The following is a 19,788-nucleotide window of genomic DNA, read 5'->3' as shown; positions in this document are numbered from 1 at the left end:
TAAGCGCCGGCTCCAAATCCTTTTACCGAGCCGGCTCCAAATTCTCAATGAGCCGGCTCCTTCATCAATTGCCTTGGTCTCGGCACTTCCTTATTTTGAGGTTATAATAGATTTCCTCCAGAAGCTTTTGGAGACTCTATCATGCTTTGGGCGATTTCCTCTATTCTATATTGGATGCCTCCACTGATAAGAATACTCCATTAATCCCCAACATTGCAATGTCTCAGACTGTCAAGTAATTGAACTGTAGGTTGTTGTAAGCCTCGACAGTATCTCTATTGGGCATAAACACTTCATTCCACAGAGCTCTTCGGCTAGGGCACTTCTCCATTCTCTTTGGGCATTGTGTTCTTTTAATTTCTAGAAATGTCCACGGCTTCATCCTCACGTAGAAAGAATCCCTCTCGTGGACAAAAACGGTCTACTCAACATAATGATGAATCAGGCCCTAGTGAACCAAATCCTCCTCCACCTCAAATCTCTGCCACCATGCTATATAAAAACCCCACATACAAAAGCATATATGACAAATTCTTTCAGCATAGAAAAGTGGCCACAGCAATGGTGTTGTCTGACACAATTTGCCATGATCTTCATCTCAACACCTATAGATTGTTTGATGCAATTGGCCTTGGAACATTTGTCGGAATGAATGAAGGTTACTATCCAAAATTAGTAAAGTTATTCTACACTCATCTTGAAGAAATGCCTGGAGAAGAAAAACTTAACTGCTATGTGGCTGGAATATATTTTCACCTTGATACAAACAGCATTGCTCGAATCCTTCATCTTCCGTCTGTGGATGGAATTCAATTCTATTCTCATTTTAACTGGTTTAAAGGACAAGGTTTTGATAAACTAACGGCTATTCGGCAAATGAGTTATGATTCAAATGTAACAAATACCAGAGAAGTCAACACCAAACAATTAACTATGGAAGCTCGGCTGATTCACAAGATCATCATGTACTCTATTCTTCCCTAATCTGGTAGTCGATCCAAAGTTTCCCACATGGACGTCTTTCTTATCTGGTGTGTCTTAAATGGCAAGCACTTTGATCTTGCATACATTATATTTCATCACCTTCTTACATGCAAAAGAAAGAAAAAAGGTCTCTCTATATTATCCCATGGTTCTCTCTCACATATTTATGGCTAAAAAGGTTCCGCTTGATAGTCGTGAAGCAGTCAAACCAGGGCCAAGACACATTCTCACTGCCTCAAATCTTGCGTCAATGGGGCTAAAAAGGGATTACAATGGAGTGTGGTTTTATCCTAGGCAACGAAGGTTGGAAGAGGCTCGAGCTAGAGGAGAAGAAATTGAGGATGTTGATGATGGGGATGAAGACGACCATGAAAGTGATAACGATGATGAAAATGAGGAAGTTCCAGTTGAAAATTGTACCAATCGTACTCTCTTGTTGGAAATTCTCAAAGGGACTTGTCAGAACCAAGCCACTCTTGAAAAACAATAAACTCAACTTGACGAAATGCACATGGCAATCGCTCATCTTAATGAGGATTTTACAGAATTTCGAAACCAATATGGACCCTCTTCTCCTTAGAACAGTTTTTCTCCATTTCAAACCCTCTTTTGTGTGCGCTTATTAGCTTTATTTTCTTTAGAGAAGTCTTTTTCTGTGTTTTATAAACTATGCCTTTATCTGTCATATGGTACTTGTGTTCACAGTCTCTTTCTGTTATCTATAAAATGTTATTTTTGCTTATCTTTTGTCCTTTAATTCATTCTTCTCTGATATTTCCTGAAATGGCAAGTTATTTTTCTTTATCTATTCATTTCACCTCTTTTTTTTTTAGATGACAAAGAGGGAGAAAGATGTGTTATCATGCTAATGTGCTATTCTATTGTTTTTTTTTTAAGTATCTTGATAGATGCATATTGATAGGGGGAGTCTTCTAAAAATGTCTGTGAAATTTATATGCTAAAATTATTGCTATTGAATCAAGTTTGATATAATCTTCAAAATATGCTCCATGGTGACTATAAACACATCAATGTTTTGTCATCATCAAAAAGGGGGAGATTGTTGGCCTAAAGATTTTATCTAAAGGTCAATCTTATGTTTTGATGATTACAATCCATTAATGATGTTTATGTACTAATATTTTCATTGAGTGAAGTATAGTTGTTCAATCATTCAATCCTTAATGATGAGTTAGAAGTTTCATTTCAAGCATTCCAAACACTCAAGCAATGATTTCAAAGAAGCATCAAAGTGCAAGAAAATAAAGAAGAACTCGGTCTTCAAAGATCATTCAAGCTTTTCAGCAAATCTTCATCAAGCCTAGACGATCATGATCAAGAAATGAAGAAAAGGGTAGATAGGATGGTGAGATACTAAAGTTCAATGTCAAAGTTTAGTTGAATATATTTTGAAGCTCAAAAATACAATTCATGCATATCATTCTCATCTCATCTCTCAAAGAACATAAAAATTAGCTCATTAGGTTTTTAAACACATTTATATGAGCCTTACATCATACTGGAATTCATTTTAAGCCTCCTACTGAAAGTAGAGAAGGCTCTAAAAATCTAGAGAAGGCTCCATTTTTTATTGAGCCGTCTCCTTTTCAGAAAAAGAGCTTGCTCCACCTTTTTAATTGAGCCGCCTCCACTTTTGTAAAGAGCCGGCTCCTTCTAGGGTTTTGATCTACAACGAAAACTTTTTCATTTATTGTTGTCCAACCACCTGCAAAAGCTATATCGACCATTGTTTATCTACATATACAGAGGTTGGTTTGCAAAAAAAAGATACACAATTACAGAGAGCATTCTACCATTCCTAAAAAGCATTAAAGAAGCATTCGTTGAGCTTTCATTCCCTCTGCTTTCATTTCCTCTCTTACATTTCATTCTACTGTAGTAATTCTGGGCTTCAGATATATATTCATCTTTACTATAGTGGTGAGCAGAACTGTGTACTTCTATCTTTGAGAGATTTATTGTACAATTCATTTCTTTTCAAGTTATTGTAAAAGGGTTGGTGTGACCCAAAAGAAAGTCTAGGAGAAGGGTGTTCTCTTAGCAAGGAAAAGAAGTAAGGTCTTGCTTAAACTGAAGGTTTGCTCTCCACCATTAAGGAGAGGCTCTAGTGATTTTGGGAAGTCTCAAGGGGGACCTTGAGCCGAGGAGTAGGAGTTTCTGAACCTCGCTAAATCGCCGAGTCATTGTTTGCAATCTCTTATCTCTATCTCTCTTATATTTGTGCCATACACTGCTTGAATATTTCAGTTTCTCTGTGACTAATAGTCTGTTAGATTTAATATTTTTAAATTGGAAAAATTGGCCCTTGACTCTATTCACCCCCCCTCTAAAGTCAATTAGTGACTAACAGGCCTTTACCAGTTGTCCTACTGGTTTTCGAACCATTACTCTGATACCAAATTTGTAATAACCCAAAACCCGGGGGTCCGAATCGTTTATTGGATCCTTACTCAAACCCAAGGTCGTCTAAGGGCACTATGGTCAATTCTAAGGTTGATACATAATATACGTGCCATTCCAAGGCTATACAAAAAAAATGAGATCACTAATATAAAATATGTCAAAACAGTCCACTAACCCATTCAAACTTGTTGAGGAGCGTCGTCCGCCACTTCCTTCCCATGACCTGAAAAATGTAATAATATGATGGGGTGAGCCAACTGCTCAGTAGGAAGTGTCTAAGACACACTTCTTATGACCCCGTGAATCCACACAAAGAATAAAGTACAAGTAAACAGGATCATGACTCAGGAAGTAATTAAAATAAAAACAACCAAAGTAAGAATGTATACCAGTCATCCGACCACCAAATACACAATATATGCCAATGAAATGCAATGTCATGCAATGTTGCTCTCCATTTCTGAAAAAATACCGTTTCACCTTTTCAAACTGTTAGTGCAGTCCGACCCATGGCAATTCCATGGCGTCATGAGACAAGGATTAGCGAGCTATCCCCGATCACATGACAACTCCAAGGCGTCGTTTAGGCATAGGTAGCTCAACCTCGCTAGGGTCTCTCTTTAACCTCTCTAGACCACACTAACGCCATAGACTACAAGGCAATTCCTAGGCACCTGGGTTTTTCGTAAACACTTTTCAAAAAAAATATTTTCCTAAAACAATTTCATTTGCCTTTCAAAACATTTCCCCTTTTTCTTTCCCAATGAATGCATGAATGCTTCATGCTTTCAATGCCAATTCAACAATGAAATTTCACACGTTCCATCTACATCACAGTTACATTTTGGGATGAAGTTCTAGACATTTATTTTCACAACAACAACATCAATTTTCATGACAAATGAAAATCATAAAGCATACAACATGTCAATACTAAGCATGTTTCTTCACCACAGTGAAATTTGTCATATACATGAACCCAATTAACACATAGAACACATTTATCATCTTGATTACATACAACCATAACAACTATAAACAAGGTAACCAAAATTTAGCACGCTTAGGATCAAAATTAGAGGGAAAAATTCACAAAGGACCAAAGAAGTTGTAAATTAGAATACCCCTACCTCAATTAGAAGAAAAAGCCCCAAAATTCACCCAAAATTCGAAATCCACAAGGTGGCCCAAACAACACTTTGCTCCGGTCAAAACGTAGGCCTTGACGCCCTCGTCGACATTACCTTTAGTGGGAAAATCAAATTCTCAAAGGCTTGATCTAGATTTAAGCTTAAAATGTGGAAGAAAAAGAAAAGGAAAAAAAAAAAAAGAAATAGAGTGAGGGCTACTTGCATGAGAGAGTGATGATAATCAATGCATGCGTAATGGCCTCTTGGCCATTAAAATGGCTTAAATGGTGGTGGGCCCTGCAGAAGAAAAAAAAATCCCACTAACCTTAATATATATATATATATATACACATACACTTTAAACATTATACAACTACATACTAAATATGTAATCAGGTAAATGAAAATAAAATAATGATACATGAAATACCACAAACCCGAAATTCCGTCCCCGTACTTAATAACCCTGGCAGCGGGTCTCACCTAAAACCTCCTGGTCTGAAAAATGAAAAAATGCCGAAATGTCTACTAAAACATTTTTCAGGAGTCCTGAACTCAAGAAAGTGCCCCAATCAACTCCCAAACACGCCCGGCACACCCCACAGTTTTTCGGCACGCAAAATGAGACAAAATGGAATTAATCCCGAAAAATAAAAAAAACTTAGAAAATGAAAAATGGGAAGAATTGGAAACATTACAATCATACCCATCCCTATTTATATAATCTGTTCCCTAAAACCGCCCCCAACAAGGCGGGGATTTTTGTAATTCCTACTCGCGACTCTTTTTTTTTTTCACAAGACTTAAAACATGAAACAAAATTAAGGGCTAGAGTTTCCTCCTATGTGTGTATATATACTTAACCTATTTTAAACATATATCATAGTATGTAAGAGTAATTTAATATTAAATTTATAATATATTCGGGGCGGGCAGGGCGGGGCAACCCTCCCCCGAAATTGCCCCAAAAGGGGCAGTGTGGGGTGGGCCCCGCCGGGGTGGGAATTTTTGCCATCCCTACGGAGGACCATTGAAGGGGCCAAGAGGGGCCATCCCCGCGCAAATTTTGCAAAATTGTTTTATAACTCGTTTTTAGAGATGTTTAAGGGTTAACTCTTTCTCTTCAATAATAACAATAATTTTCTAAACCAATTTTTATGTGTGAATAATTAGATAAATACATAATTTATTTAGAGTTTCTTAAAATTATATTTGGAGTTCTCTTTCTCTTGAATAAGAACCTAATTTCCCTAATGATCTACATGTATAAATAATTTGATAAATAGATAATTAACTTCATATTTATCATAATTATAAAGTCGAGTGTGCAGAAAAGAATATATATATATATATATATATATATATATATATATATATATATATAATAAAAGTGGAGAAAATAAAATTAGAGAGATACCTAATTTAATATTCATTCTCATTTTTCCTTTAATGGGTAATTAACACAAATTTGTGTATATATATATATATATATATATATATATATTTGCTTATTTTTGAATTTGTTTGTTTTCTTAATTTAATTGTAACTTAAATATGTTAATACTTCAACCAGAAGAAAAAGAAAAAAGAAAAAGAGAGAGAGAGAGAGTATAATATCTATTAAAATTGCAGACTATTTATATTTATTTATATTTATATTAAAAAGACATCATATTCGAAATACATGCCTTAAATTTTATTGAAAACGTGTAGCATTATTCTCGCAATAACTCACATCATTACCAAATTCTACTGACGTGTGCATGGCCTCCACTCCCTCAAACCACTCAAAATATATGCCCTTGACTTCATGTACACGATTACATCAATACACAATATGTTAACTAATTTCCAATTCGTTATAAATTCGATATCAAAACGCAATGTATTTATATTTCTGTATGTGTAATTTTTGTTTTATCTCTTTACACTTTGGTAGTATGCTCCTCTTAATGCATGCATCTTTTCAAATATGCTACACTAAAATCTACAATTTATTTATTTATTTTTTCTAAACCGCCATACCATATTCTTTCATTTGTCTGATATGAGTTGTCTTAGTTTAACTCTTATTAGATTGGTCTTTGTGATGCTAAATTAAGTAAAAAGGTCTCATTTTTCACATTATTTAAAAATTAATCTTTTACTATGTGATTTTTTTTTATCAATTTTATAAATTTATTATGCTAAAGGATCACTGAGCACAACTTCCAATGCATTTCATTTGATATGTATCATGACCTGAGTCACATAACGAGGGAATAATTCTGTTTAGACTTTTCTACGTCTTTACTAGGTCTGTGAATAACATAGCCACATACAAAAAAAAAAACAAAAAAAGATTTTAAATTAACCAATTAATCCTGTTTAGACTTTTCTATGTCTTTGAATAGTAGGAATTACATTGGATTATACAGTAACATTTTTTAGTCTTTTTCTAGGTCTTTGAATAATAGAGATTACATTCTATTATTGTTATACAAGAAGAATTAAAGAGATAAGCAGATGATAAGAGAAAGAAGTTTTATTTCTCTTGGGATACATTTTCTTACCTTCAGCCGATTCATATATATGTATAAATGCAAATTTCTAACGACAATAATCGAAGGTGGATCCCATGTGAAAGAAAATATAGGGAAAATTACATTTACATAGAGTTAGGAGCTTTAAATAACAAAATGGTGTATTTTAAAAGTTCGTTTTTCACTTTAGTTGAATTAAGTAAAATAATTACATATACATCAATAACTATTATTTAGGTCCAAAATGTCCTCCAAACACTTATTCCAAAATACTAAAAATTATTCCCCTAAAATCAGTACTTTCTTTAAATAATTTATTTACTTAAAATTTTTTAAAAAATAAGATCTTCCTTGAACTTTGAACCATATTGCTGCAACTTTCATATATATATATATACACGAGAACTTATACAAAAAAAAAAAAAAAAAATCAATATAGTAAAAAGTGGGGCAATCAAAGGTTAGTCCCCAAAAAGAAAAATATAATTAAACTCAAGAATATATAAATCGTATTTGTTGTGGTGTATGCCTTGAGATGATCAACTATATTTTGGCTCAATTAATTACACTTGTTTTATAAAAATAAAAATAAAAATGATTGCTGGTGTACCATTTACTAAAGCAACTATTTAGTTTTTTCATGATCTCCCTCCACCATGCATGTGTACTGTATGTGTAGATTTGTATATATATATATATATATATATATATATGATGAATTTTCACTTACCGAAATAAAAAATTCTATACATACTAAATTTTCACTAATTTTTTTTTTTTATATATTTCTAAATTGACATTTACAGGTTTGAACCGATATAGATTAATACAAACTGTTAAAGTTTTTTGCACAAATATATATATATATATATATATATATATATATATATATATATATATGATGTTTTTTATTTTATTTATTTTGGTAATATATACACTATATGCAAAAATGCCAAGTTGAGAGTTAACTCAAAAATCTTGTTTTTCTAAATTTTATGAATGAAAGTGTTAATCACTAATTGACTCGGGGGGGGGGGGGGGGGGGGGGGGGGCCTTAATGGCCAATTTTTGCAATTTATAAAATATTATTTCCAACTAACTATTATGCAATAATCAATTGAAATATTCAAGCAATATATAGCACAAGTATAAAGGAGATAGAGAGAGGAAAATGCAGACAATGACTCGGCGATTTAGCGAGGTTCGGAACCTCCAACTCCTCGGCTCAAGATTCCCCTTGAGACTTCCCAAGTTCACTAGAGCTTCTCCTTAATGGTGTAGAGCAAACCTTTAATTGAAGCAAGACCTTACTTTTTTTCCTTGCTAGGAGAACACTCTTCTCCTAGGCTTTCTTTTGGGTCACACCAACCCTTTACAATAACTTATAATATAAATGAAGTGTGCAATGAATCTCTCAAAGATAGTAATACAAAGTTTTGCTCACAACTATAACAATGATGAATATATATATGAAACTCAATATCACTAAAATGGAAGGAAATATTAGAAAGGAAATGAAAGTTCAATAAATGTTTCTTTAATGATCTTCAGGAATGGTAGAATGTTCTCTTAATGGTGTATTTAATTTTGCAGGCCAACCATCTATATATAGAGAAATATCACGCTCAATATAGCTGTTAGAGGTAAATGGGGATTAATAAATGAAAAAGTTTTCGTTGGATTTCAAAACCCCAGAAGGAGCTGGCTCTTATCCAGAAGAGGAGGTGGCTCCCTTTGCCTTGAGAGCCAGCTCTCCATTGTATGGAGCTGGCTTCCAGCCTCCGTGAGCCTGCTCCCAATTTTGGGAGCCTGCTCTTTTGCTGGAATACTAATTTTTCCTTGAAGATTGGCTATTGGAATGTTGGTAGCCTGCTCTGTCTTTCATGGAGCCTGCTCCATTGCTGTATGAGACTTAAAATGAATTTATTTTAGCCCTGTCTACACTTCCTATGATGTGTGTCTCATGTGTGAATGTGTTTATGAAATTCATGAGCTGATTTTATGTTCTTTGAAACTGAAATGAGAATGTTTATGCATGATCCTATGATTTTAAGCTTCAAGTAAATATTCAAAAATACCTTAACAATGAAACATAACCACTCACCAACCTATCTACCCCTTTTCTTCATTCTTCGACCATGATCATTTAGGCTTGAAGAAGTCATGCTTTCTTTCTTTGAAAATATTTGAATGATCATTGTAGTCCGAGTAATGATTTGATATGCCTCTGATCACTTGAATCCATTGCTTGAAATGTTCATAATAGACTCTAGCTTATCACTTTGTATCCATTGCTTGGAATGCTTGGATTTAGACCTTATAGCTCATCATATAATCTATACATCACTTAATGAAGATATTAGTACTTAAACAATATGAATGTTTTGTAATCATCAAAATATTGGATTGATCTTTTAGATAAAATCCTTAAGGTCAACAATCTCCCATTTTTTTATGATGACAAAACATTGATGTGTTTATTGTTAAGGTGGAGTTGCATTTGAAAGAATGCTCCCCCTATCGATATGCATACATTGAATACTACATCATGCTTGATTTTACAACAACTATTTTAGACATTAAAATGTGTAAGTCTCCCCCTTTCAATATGTATCTAAAAAGTATATAAGTGAAAGGCAACATACATACGCATAAGCATAACAACCATAATGATAACAAGCATAATGAATCACACATCTTTCTCCCCTTTTGTCATCTCAAAAGATAAAGCGGTGACGTACTATTTTATGAAATAGAGAAAAATGAAATACAGGGCAAATGAAGATATATCGATCGCAAAGATTTCATTTTATAGATGTCAGATGTCAATATATAAGGAGAATGTGGACACACATGCCATATGTCAGATAAAAACATAATTCATGATAAAAACTTCAAGGGAAAATAACAGAAATAAATAACACACAGCTAAAAAGATGCTTCTCTAAAGCAAATATAGCAAATAAGTGCACTAAAGAAAAAAAAAAATTTTAAACGGGGGTGATACTGTTTTAAGGAGGAGGAGGTCCATATGCGCTTCGAAATTCTTCAAAATTGTCATTAAGATTATCAATTGTCACTTGCATTTCGTCAAGTTGATCTTGTTGTCTTTCAAGAGTGGCTTGGTTTTGACGAGAGACTTTGAGAATTTCCAACAAAAGATCACGATTGGTGCAATTTTTAGCTAGAACTTCCTCATCTTCAGCACTGTCATTACTTTCATGTTCTTCTTCATCCCCATCATCAACATCATCAACCTTTTCTCCTTGAGCTTTAGCTTTTTCCAGCCTTCTTTGCCTAGGATAAAACCACACACCATTTGAATCCCTTTTTAGCCCCATTGACTCAAGATTTGTGGCAGTGAGTATGTGTCTTGGTCCTGGTTCAGCTGATTCGCGATTATCAAGCGGAATTTTCTTATCCATGAATATATGAGTGAAAACTATGGTATAATACAGAGGGACCTTTTTCTTTTTCTTGCATAGAAGCAGGTGATGAAGGATGATATATGCAAGATCAAAGTACTTTCCATTTAAGACACACCAAATAAGGAAAACTTCCATATGCGAGACTTTGGATCAACTGCCGGATTTTGGAAGAATGGAGTACATAATGATTTTGTGAATTAATCGGGCTTCTATGGTCAATTGGTTTGTGTTTACCTCTTTGGCATTGGTTACACGAAATCATAACTCATTTGCTAAATAGTCATGAGTTTGTCAAAGCCTTTTCCATTAAACAATGTGGAAGGAGAATAGAATTGAATTCCATCCATAAGGTGAAGAATTCGAGCAATGTTACTTGTATCAAGGTGAAATTCTACTCCAGCCACATAATAATGAAGTTTCTTTACTCTAGGCATTATTTCAAGGTGAGTGTAGAACAACTTCACTAGTTTTGGATAATATTTGTTATTCATCCCAACAAATGATCCAAGGCCAATTGCATCAAATAATCTATAGGTGTTGAGATTAAGATCATCACAGATTGTGTGAGACAATACCATTCCTGTGGCTACTTTTCTATGAAGAAAGTTTTTCTCATGTACTCTTTTGTAGGTGGGGTTTCTATACAACATGGTTGCAGAGATTTGAATTGGAGGAGGAATAAGTTCACTAGGGCTAGATTTATGATCAACAGAATGTTGAGTGCTCTATTTTTGGCCATGAGGAGGATTCTTTCTACGTGAGGAGGAAGCCATGGATTCTAGGGTTTTGACTTAAAATTTTCAAAGGAAACCTACTATGGAAACCTATTCGAGAATTCAAATAACACCCACAATTTTAAGCACAGAATAACCTAAATTTTTTTGCTTGATTTAACACATGATATACTTAGAGTTGTGAGGGTTTAATAGAGAATTATTTGACATAGAGTGCAAAGGGTAAAACATGCTTAAATAATGATGATTAAAGATATGATACTGACACGAATTCAAAAGAATGATTAAAGGATTCTTACTAGAGAGAATGAATCCATATTTTTGAGAATGAACCCAACATTCGGTGTATGCAAGGGTTCATTGAATCATGGAACAAGGGGAATAAATTAACAAAATAATGACTGAAGATGCGAATTAAGGGCAGGAACATATGAAATTTTGATTGGATTGAATGAATGAAACTTACAAGAGAGGATACCCAAATCGCATGTGAAGACGGCCTTTGAGTTCTTGTCTCTAGTTCATGACTCTGAAATGTTTAACTGAAATGCCCCTAAATAGAAAATGCCGAGACCTATATATCAACAAACAATATTGGAACTGGCTCTCATGTGTATAGAGCCGGCTCTATATCTTTTCATGGAGTCGGCTCTTGCATGAATGGAGCCGGCTCTTACAAGTTTCTGAGAAGATCCCGAGAGCAAGTGAATTGCATTCAGGTTGGGAGTTGGCTCTCTTGTGTATAGAGCTGACTTTCTCTCTGTTTATCATGAAGATCCTGAGAGTGTGCAGTTTGATACCATCTATGGAGCCGGCTCTGCTTTATGTAGAGACGGCTCTTTTTCTTTATAAAGACAGCTCTCCTCTGAATAGAGCCAGCTCTGCCGCTGCTTGCTTCACTGCAATATTTCCTCTTCTGAGGACATTCCAATTTCCCTTCTAAGCAAGCAAAATCTATCCTCTTGGAGTGGTTTTGTGAAGATATCAGCTAATTGTTTTTCCATATTAACAAATATAAGTTCAATGTTGCCCTTAAAAACATGATCCCTAAGAAAATGGTACCTAATTTCTATATGTTTTGTCCTTGAATGCTGAATAGGATTTTTTGAAATACATATTGCACTTTTATTATCACACATAATAGGAACATGATCAAAATAAAGTCCAAAATCCTCAAGTTATGGCTTAATGTAAAGCGTTTGAGTGCAACAACTACTGGCTGCAATATACTCGGCTTCTGCCATTAATAGAGCTACGAAATTTTGTTTCTTGCAAGACCAAGATACTAATGATTGTCCAATGAAGTGACAAGTCCCGCTAGTACTTTTTCTATCAACTTTGCATCCTCCAAAATTAGTGTCCGAGTAACCAATAAGGTCAAATGATGTATGCCTAGGAAACCAAAGTCCCAAGAATGTGGTATGACTTAAATAATGAAAGATACGTTTAACGGCACATAGATGAGATTCTTTAGGACAAGACTGAAAACGAGCACATAACTATACACTAAATATGATATCCGGCCTACTTGCAATTAAATATAAGAGACTACCAATCATACCTTTATATTTTTTAATATCCACAGTAATGCCCTTTTCATCTTTGTCAAGTTTCAAAGATAAGCTCACTGGAGTATTGGTATGTTTGACTTCCTCTAAGCCAAATTTCTTTAGCAAATCTTTAACATACTTAGATTGGCATACAAAAATGACATCAAGTATTTGTTTGATTTGCAACCTTAAGAAGAAGGTAAGTTCACCCACCATGCTCATTTCAAATTCATTATGCATGCTTGAGGCAAACTTTTCACAAAACACACTATTGGCTGATCCAAAGATAATATCATCAACGTAAATTTGAATGACCAACAAGTTGCTACCAATGGTTTTAGTAAAAAAAAGTATTGTCAATTTTTCCTCTAATAAAACCATTAGCAAGTAAAAAACCACTTAGTTTTTCATACTAAACTCTTGGAACTTGTTTCAAGCCATACAATGGTTTTGACAATTTGAAAACATGGTTTGGACAATTGTAGCTTTCAAAGCCTCGTGGTTGTTCTATATACACTTATTCTTCAATAAAGCCATTTAAAAAAGCACTTTTTACATCAATTTGATATAACTTAAAGTTCTTATCAGATGTAAATGCAAGGAACATTCTTATAGCTTCAAGTCTAGCTACGGGGGCAAAGGTTTCCTCATAATCAATTCTTTTTTCTTGATTATAACCTTGAGTAACAAGCCTTGCCTTGTTTCTCACAATTATTCCCGATTCATCATTTTTATTCCTAAATACCTACTTTGTGCCAATGATAGTTTTATTTTTAGGTCATGGAACCAATTACCAAACTTCATTTCTTTCAAATTGGTTAAGTTCTTCTTGTATGGCCAAGAGCCAAGATTCAACATTTCGGCTTCATGAATATTTTTTTGTTCAAATTGGGAAACAAAAGCCACATAATTGTAAATATTATTTGTTTGAGATCTAGTGCTTACTCCTTTAGATGGATCGCTAATAATTTGATTTGTTGGATGATTAAACACTTACTTCCAAGCCTTAAGAAGTGTGTCCTTATGATAGTGACTTTCTTTTAGATCATCTTTGGGGAGATCTTCAAGAGATGGATCATTTAAAACAAGAGTTTCAATGCTCTTTTCAATCTCAATCACATCTTCATTATCATCCAATGAACATCTAAGAGGGTGTAATAGTGATTCATCAAATACGACATGTATAGATTCCACAACCACAAGTGTTCTTTTGTTAAATACTCTAAATGTTTTGCTACGAGAAGAATATCCTAGGAAAATGTCTTTATCTAATTTAGGTTTAAATTTTCCTAGATTATCTTTGTCATTTGACACAAAGCATTTACACCCAAAAACTTTAAAGTATCTAATGTTTGGCTTCCTTTTGTTCCAAAGTTCATAAGGGGTCATATTAAGGAGTTTTCTAATGATGACTCTATCTATGACATAGCATGAGGTACTAATGGCTTCGGCCCATAGAGTTTTAGGAGATTTATATTCATTCAACATAGTCCTAGCCATTTCTTGGAGAGACCTATTCTTCCTTTCAATAATTCCACTTTGTTGAGGAGTTCTATGAGCTGAAAAATTATGATTGTATCCATTTTCATCACAAAATCTTTCTACATCTTGGTTATCAAACTCTCTTCCTCTATCACTTCTAATGGTCTTAATCTTACACTCTTTTTCGTTCTCGACTCTCTTACAAAATTTAGCAAAGATTGTATGAGCCTCATTTTTGTGTATAAGAAAAAATACCCAAGTGATTCTAGAGAAATCATCAACAATGACAAATGTATAGAGTTTTCCACCAAGACTAGCAATTCTCTCCGGACCGAATAAGTCCATATGAATTAATTCAAGTAGTCTTGTAGTCGTTATGTCCTTTTTTCCTTTTAAATGATGACTTGGTTTGCTTGCCTATTTAGCATGCGCTACAAGTTTTATCTTTAGAAACATTAGTCTTTGGGAGGCCTTTGACTAATTCATTTTTAGATAGTTTTGAAATCAAATCCATGCAAGTATAACCTAACCTTCTATGCCACAACCACCTATTTTCATTTGAAGATATAAGGCACTTGACATCTTGATCATGTAATTCACACAAAAGCATACACATTACCATTTCTAAGAGCATGAAATATTTCATTATATCCTTTTTGACAATACATTTATCCGATTAAAATAAAACATCATATCATTTATCACATAGTTGGCTAATACTAAACAAGTTATGTTTTAAGTCTTTAACAAGTAAAACGTCATCAATAGATAAGGAAAATGAGATACTAATAGTTCCAATGCCAATGGCCTTACCTTTTGAATTGTCACTGAACGTAACTCTTCCTCCTTTATGAGGTTTGATGGAGCGAAATTTTGATTAATCTCCCATCATATATCTTGAGTATCCACAATCAAGAAACCATTTGTCCTTGGATGAATATGGAGACTTCAAGCAAACCTACAAAAGGAATTTGAGTAATCTTCTTTTAGTACCCACATTCTCTTGGGTCCATGAGAGTTAGGAAGAGGCATATATGTCCCTTTAATAACCCAAATTTCTTTTTTCATATATCGTCTAATAGGACAATGATTGATTTTATGTCCTAACTTTTTACAATAATTGCATTTTGGACTAAAAGAGGAATTTTTAACAAAATAATTGTTCAAAAGTTTTCTCTTTTTCAATAAACAAGAATCTTTGTTGTGAGGATCAAATCCAAGCCCATCGTTAGCATAAACATTTCTTTGCTTTAAAAGTATGAGGTCCAATTTCTCTCTTCCTTTTGTGAATTTGGCTAAAGTTTCAATTTGATCCTCAATAATAACTTTCAATGATTCATTTTCAGAAATTAAGTCAATTGAGGCTGATTCTTTAGCTAATTCTTTTTCCTTTTTCAAAGCTTCATTTTCAAGTTGAGATTTTTCAAGGTTTTGAGAGATGATGTACTTTTCTCTTTTAAGACTAGCATATTTTTGAACCATTTTGCCTAATTCATCATGCAATTCTTTAAAAGCATCTATCAAGTAGTTATGTGCATTAACTAATTCATCATAAGTAGTTTCCAAATCAAATGAGTCATGATTAGAATTTACCTCATCTTCGTCAGCCATGTGATCAAGATTAACCAATTCATTGATTCATCGTCACTTTCAGATCCATTTGAATCATCATCCTCCCATGTAGCTCACATGGCTTTGCCTTTCTTTTTCCTTTCCTTTTCATTTTTATAAGCATAGCAATCGGATTTGAAATGTCCCAATTTTCCACAATGAAAACAAGTAAGTGCTTCTCTTTTTCCTTGCTCACTAGATGAACCACTTCTTTTAAAGTTGTTTCTCTTTTGGTACTTCTTCATTTGAAGGACTCTTCTCACGGTTTTGGTAATGAGAGCAATTTCTTCTTCTTCTTCATCATTAAGAGCCTTATCAATTGCAACTTCTTTGATAGTAGCTTGAAGAGCTATGTCCTTCTTTTAAGTTTCTTTTTCTTCATCTCTATCATTCATTTCAAGCTTATACACCATCAATGAACCAATGAGTTCATCTATGGGGAGTGTGTTGAGATCTTTGGCCTCTTGGATGGTGGTCTTCTTGGTTTCCCAATTTTTAGGCAAAGACCTAAGAATTTTTCTCACATTGTCGGATGATGTATATAACCTTCCAAGAGCCTTCAAAGGATTCACAATGTTAGTAAAACAAGAGTACATTTCACTAATAGTTTCTTTATTGTTCATGATAAAAAGTTCATATTTATGGATGAGCATATTCATTTTGGATTCCTTAACATGACTAGTACCTACATAGGTAATTTCAAGTTTATCCCAAATTTCTTTGGCCGTTTCGCAATCCGAAACTCTAATAAATTTGTCTTTGCTTAAGGCACAATAGAGATTAGTGATAGCCTTGACATTGCATTGCACAAGCCTATGGTCATTGAGGGTCCATTCAATATCGTTTGTTGGAACATTTTCACCATTTACTATTTTGGTTGGAACATGGTCTCCTTGTTCGGTGGCTTTGCAAACATCTATATCTAGGCCTCTTAAGAATGCTCTCATTTTGATTTTCTAATAGTTGTAGTCATTTTCGTCAAACTAAGGAGGTCTATTGTTAGATTGACCTTCTTGATGAAAATTTGTATTGGCCAGGATCGTTCTCTTATATGATTAAATCTTTTTCTAGAGATTAGGCTTTGATACCAATTATTAACCACTAATTGACTCTAGAGGGGGGGTGAATAGAGTTCATGGCCAATTTTTGCAATATATAAAATATTATTTCCAACTAACTATTATGTAATAGTCAATTAAAATATTCAAGCAATATATAATACAAGTATAAAGGAGATAGAGATAGGAAATTGCAAACAATGACTCGGCAATTTAGCGAGGTTCGAAAACTCTTACTCCTCGGCTCAAGATTCCTCTTGAGACTTCCCAAATTCACTAAAGTTTCTCCTTAATGGTGGAGAGCAAACATTCAATTGAAGTAAGACCTTGCTTCTCTTCTTTGCTAGGAGAACACCCTTTTCCTAGGCTTTCTTTTGGGTCACACCAACCCTTTACAATAACTTGTAATAAAAATGAAGTGTATAATGAATCTCTCAAAGATAGTAGTACAAAGTTTTGCTCACAACTATAGTAAAGATGAATATACATATGAAGCTCAGTATCACTAAAACGGAATGAAATATTAGAGAGGAAATGAAAGCTCAATGAATGCCTCTTTAATGATCTTCAGGAATTGTAGAATGCTCTCTTAATGGTGTATTTAATTTTGCAGACCAACCATCTATATATAGAGAAATATCATGCTCAATATAGCTGTTAGAGGTGGTTGGGGATCAAAAAATGAAAAAGTTTTCATTAGATTTCAAAACCCCAAAAGGAGCTGGCTCTTGTCCAGAAGAAGAGGCGGCTTCCTTTACCTTGAGAGCCGGCTCTCCATTGTATGGAGCTGGCTCCCAGCCTCCATGAGCCTACTCCCAATTTTGGGAGCCTGCTTTTTTGCTGGAATATTGATTTTTCCTTGAAGATTGGTTACTGGAATGTTAGTAGCCTGCTCTGTCTTTCATGGAGCCTGTTTCATTGCTATATGAGACTTAAAATGAATTTATTTTAGACCTATCTACACTTCTTATGATGTGTGTCTCATGTGTGAATGTGTTTATGAAATTCATGAGCTGATTTTATATTCTTTGAAACTGAAATGAGAATGTTTATGCATGATCCTATGATTTTGAGCTTCAAGTAAATATTCAAAAATACCTTAATAATAAAACCTAACCACTCACCAAACTATTTACCCCTTTTCTTCATTCTTCGACCATGATCATTTAGGCTTGAAGAAGTCATGCGTTCTTTCTTTGAAAATATTTGAATGATCATTGTTGTCCGAGTAATGATTTGATATGCCTCTGATCACTTGAATCCATTGTTTGAAATGTTCAGAATAGACTCTAGCTCATCACTTTGTATCCATTGCTTGGAATGCTTGGATTTAGACCTTATAGCTCATTATATAATCTGTACATCACTTAATGAAGATATTAGTACTTAAACAACATGAATGTTTTGTAGTCATCAAAATATTGGATTGATCTTTTAGATAAAATCCTTAAGGCCAACAAAAAGAATTATTTGATTAAGAAAGGATATTTTGTTATTTTGAAATAAGAGTTTGGAGGTTATTTTGGACATAAATAATAGTTATTTATGAATATGTAATTATTTTACCTAACTCAACCAAGTTAAAAAATTAACTTTAAAAATAGATCAATTTGTTATTTAAAGCTCTTATATCTACTTAAGTGTAGTTTTCCCAAGAAAATATAACATAATTATTGTAGGTGAACCCATATGCAATAATTCATAATACTCTCTCTTAAAGTCCACTATATCAAGAATATACCTTGTTAAAATTTTGTTACAAAAAATTCAAAGGATAAAAACATAGCGAAGGAAAAATGGTATAATATTATTGTTCATTTAAAAAATAATATTGCATGGGTTAAAACCGCTTCATTAAAACCTTGTCAGGAAAACTTAATTAAAAAAACCTTGACGAAAGAAAAAAGTACAATATATTAATGCATTTTCAATTTGATTGTTCCCTTCATCAGCATCGTTGTTAAAGGATTACAACATGAAAGATTCTTGAGTTGTCGCATCCCAATGTTGTGTACCAGCCTTTTGAATGTCATAGTTGGTAGTGCTTTAGTAAATAAATTTGCTAAATTATCACTTGAGTGTATCTGCTGAATGTCAATGTCATAGCTGTTAAGGTTTATGTATGCCCTGCAAAGCCGTTGAATATAATATGGCATTTTATTAATGAAATATGTTTTATTTATCTTCATATAATATTGATGACAATGTATTGGGAAGATCAAATGTCTTGTCCTTTATAGTCCCTTAATTATGATGAGATGAATTCATGTACACAGGCGGTTGAGGTATGTGTACAAGAGATATCAATTTATCGGTATTCATAATTATAAATATTTGAGCTTTATCGAATAGTTTTGGACATTCTATGTCAATTGTAACCTTTGGTTTCTAACTTGGTAGAAATATTAAGTGTAGTGATTTATCTTAGTCATCTGGATTGGGTGATCTAGAATGAAACGAGTTGGCGTGTATAGATCGCTGAATAGGTCAACGATAAGTAAAAGGCTGTTTTCGCCATAATGAACAGTTTTTCTTATCAGTTACTAATATAAGTACGTTGACTCTTAATCTTAAGAATTATACAAACTGAGGTTTGTAGACACTAAAATTTTGCGGGCTTTTCCCTTGGCAAATTGGCTCTCAAATATAGGTCTTATGTCTATTTAAATTGTTCAATTCACCATAACTTAGTCAATATTAAAATATATTAGAATATATTATTACTATATTGTATAATATATTCCAACCTTGTATAAGATTACCATATATATAGTTACCATATACATATAGGATTATTTGTTCATCACACATAACCCCTCCTATATAAACCCCTCTTGTATACAAGATCTTATACATCAATATACA

This window comes from Cornus florida, unplaced genomic scaffold (genome assembly GCF_030987335.1).
Source record: "Cornus florida cultivar Cherokee Brave unplaced genomic scaffold, ASM3098733v1 CherokeeBrave_3.0.0_Hap2_Chr07, whole genome shotgun sequence".
Taxonomy (NCBI): Eukaryota; Viridiplantae; Streptophyta; class Magnoliopsida; order Cornales; family Cornaceae; genus Cornus; species Cornus florida.
The sequence above is the reverse complement of the archived record's forward strand: the minus strand, read 5'-3'. Positions refer to the sequence as shown.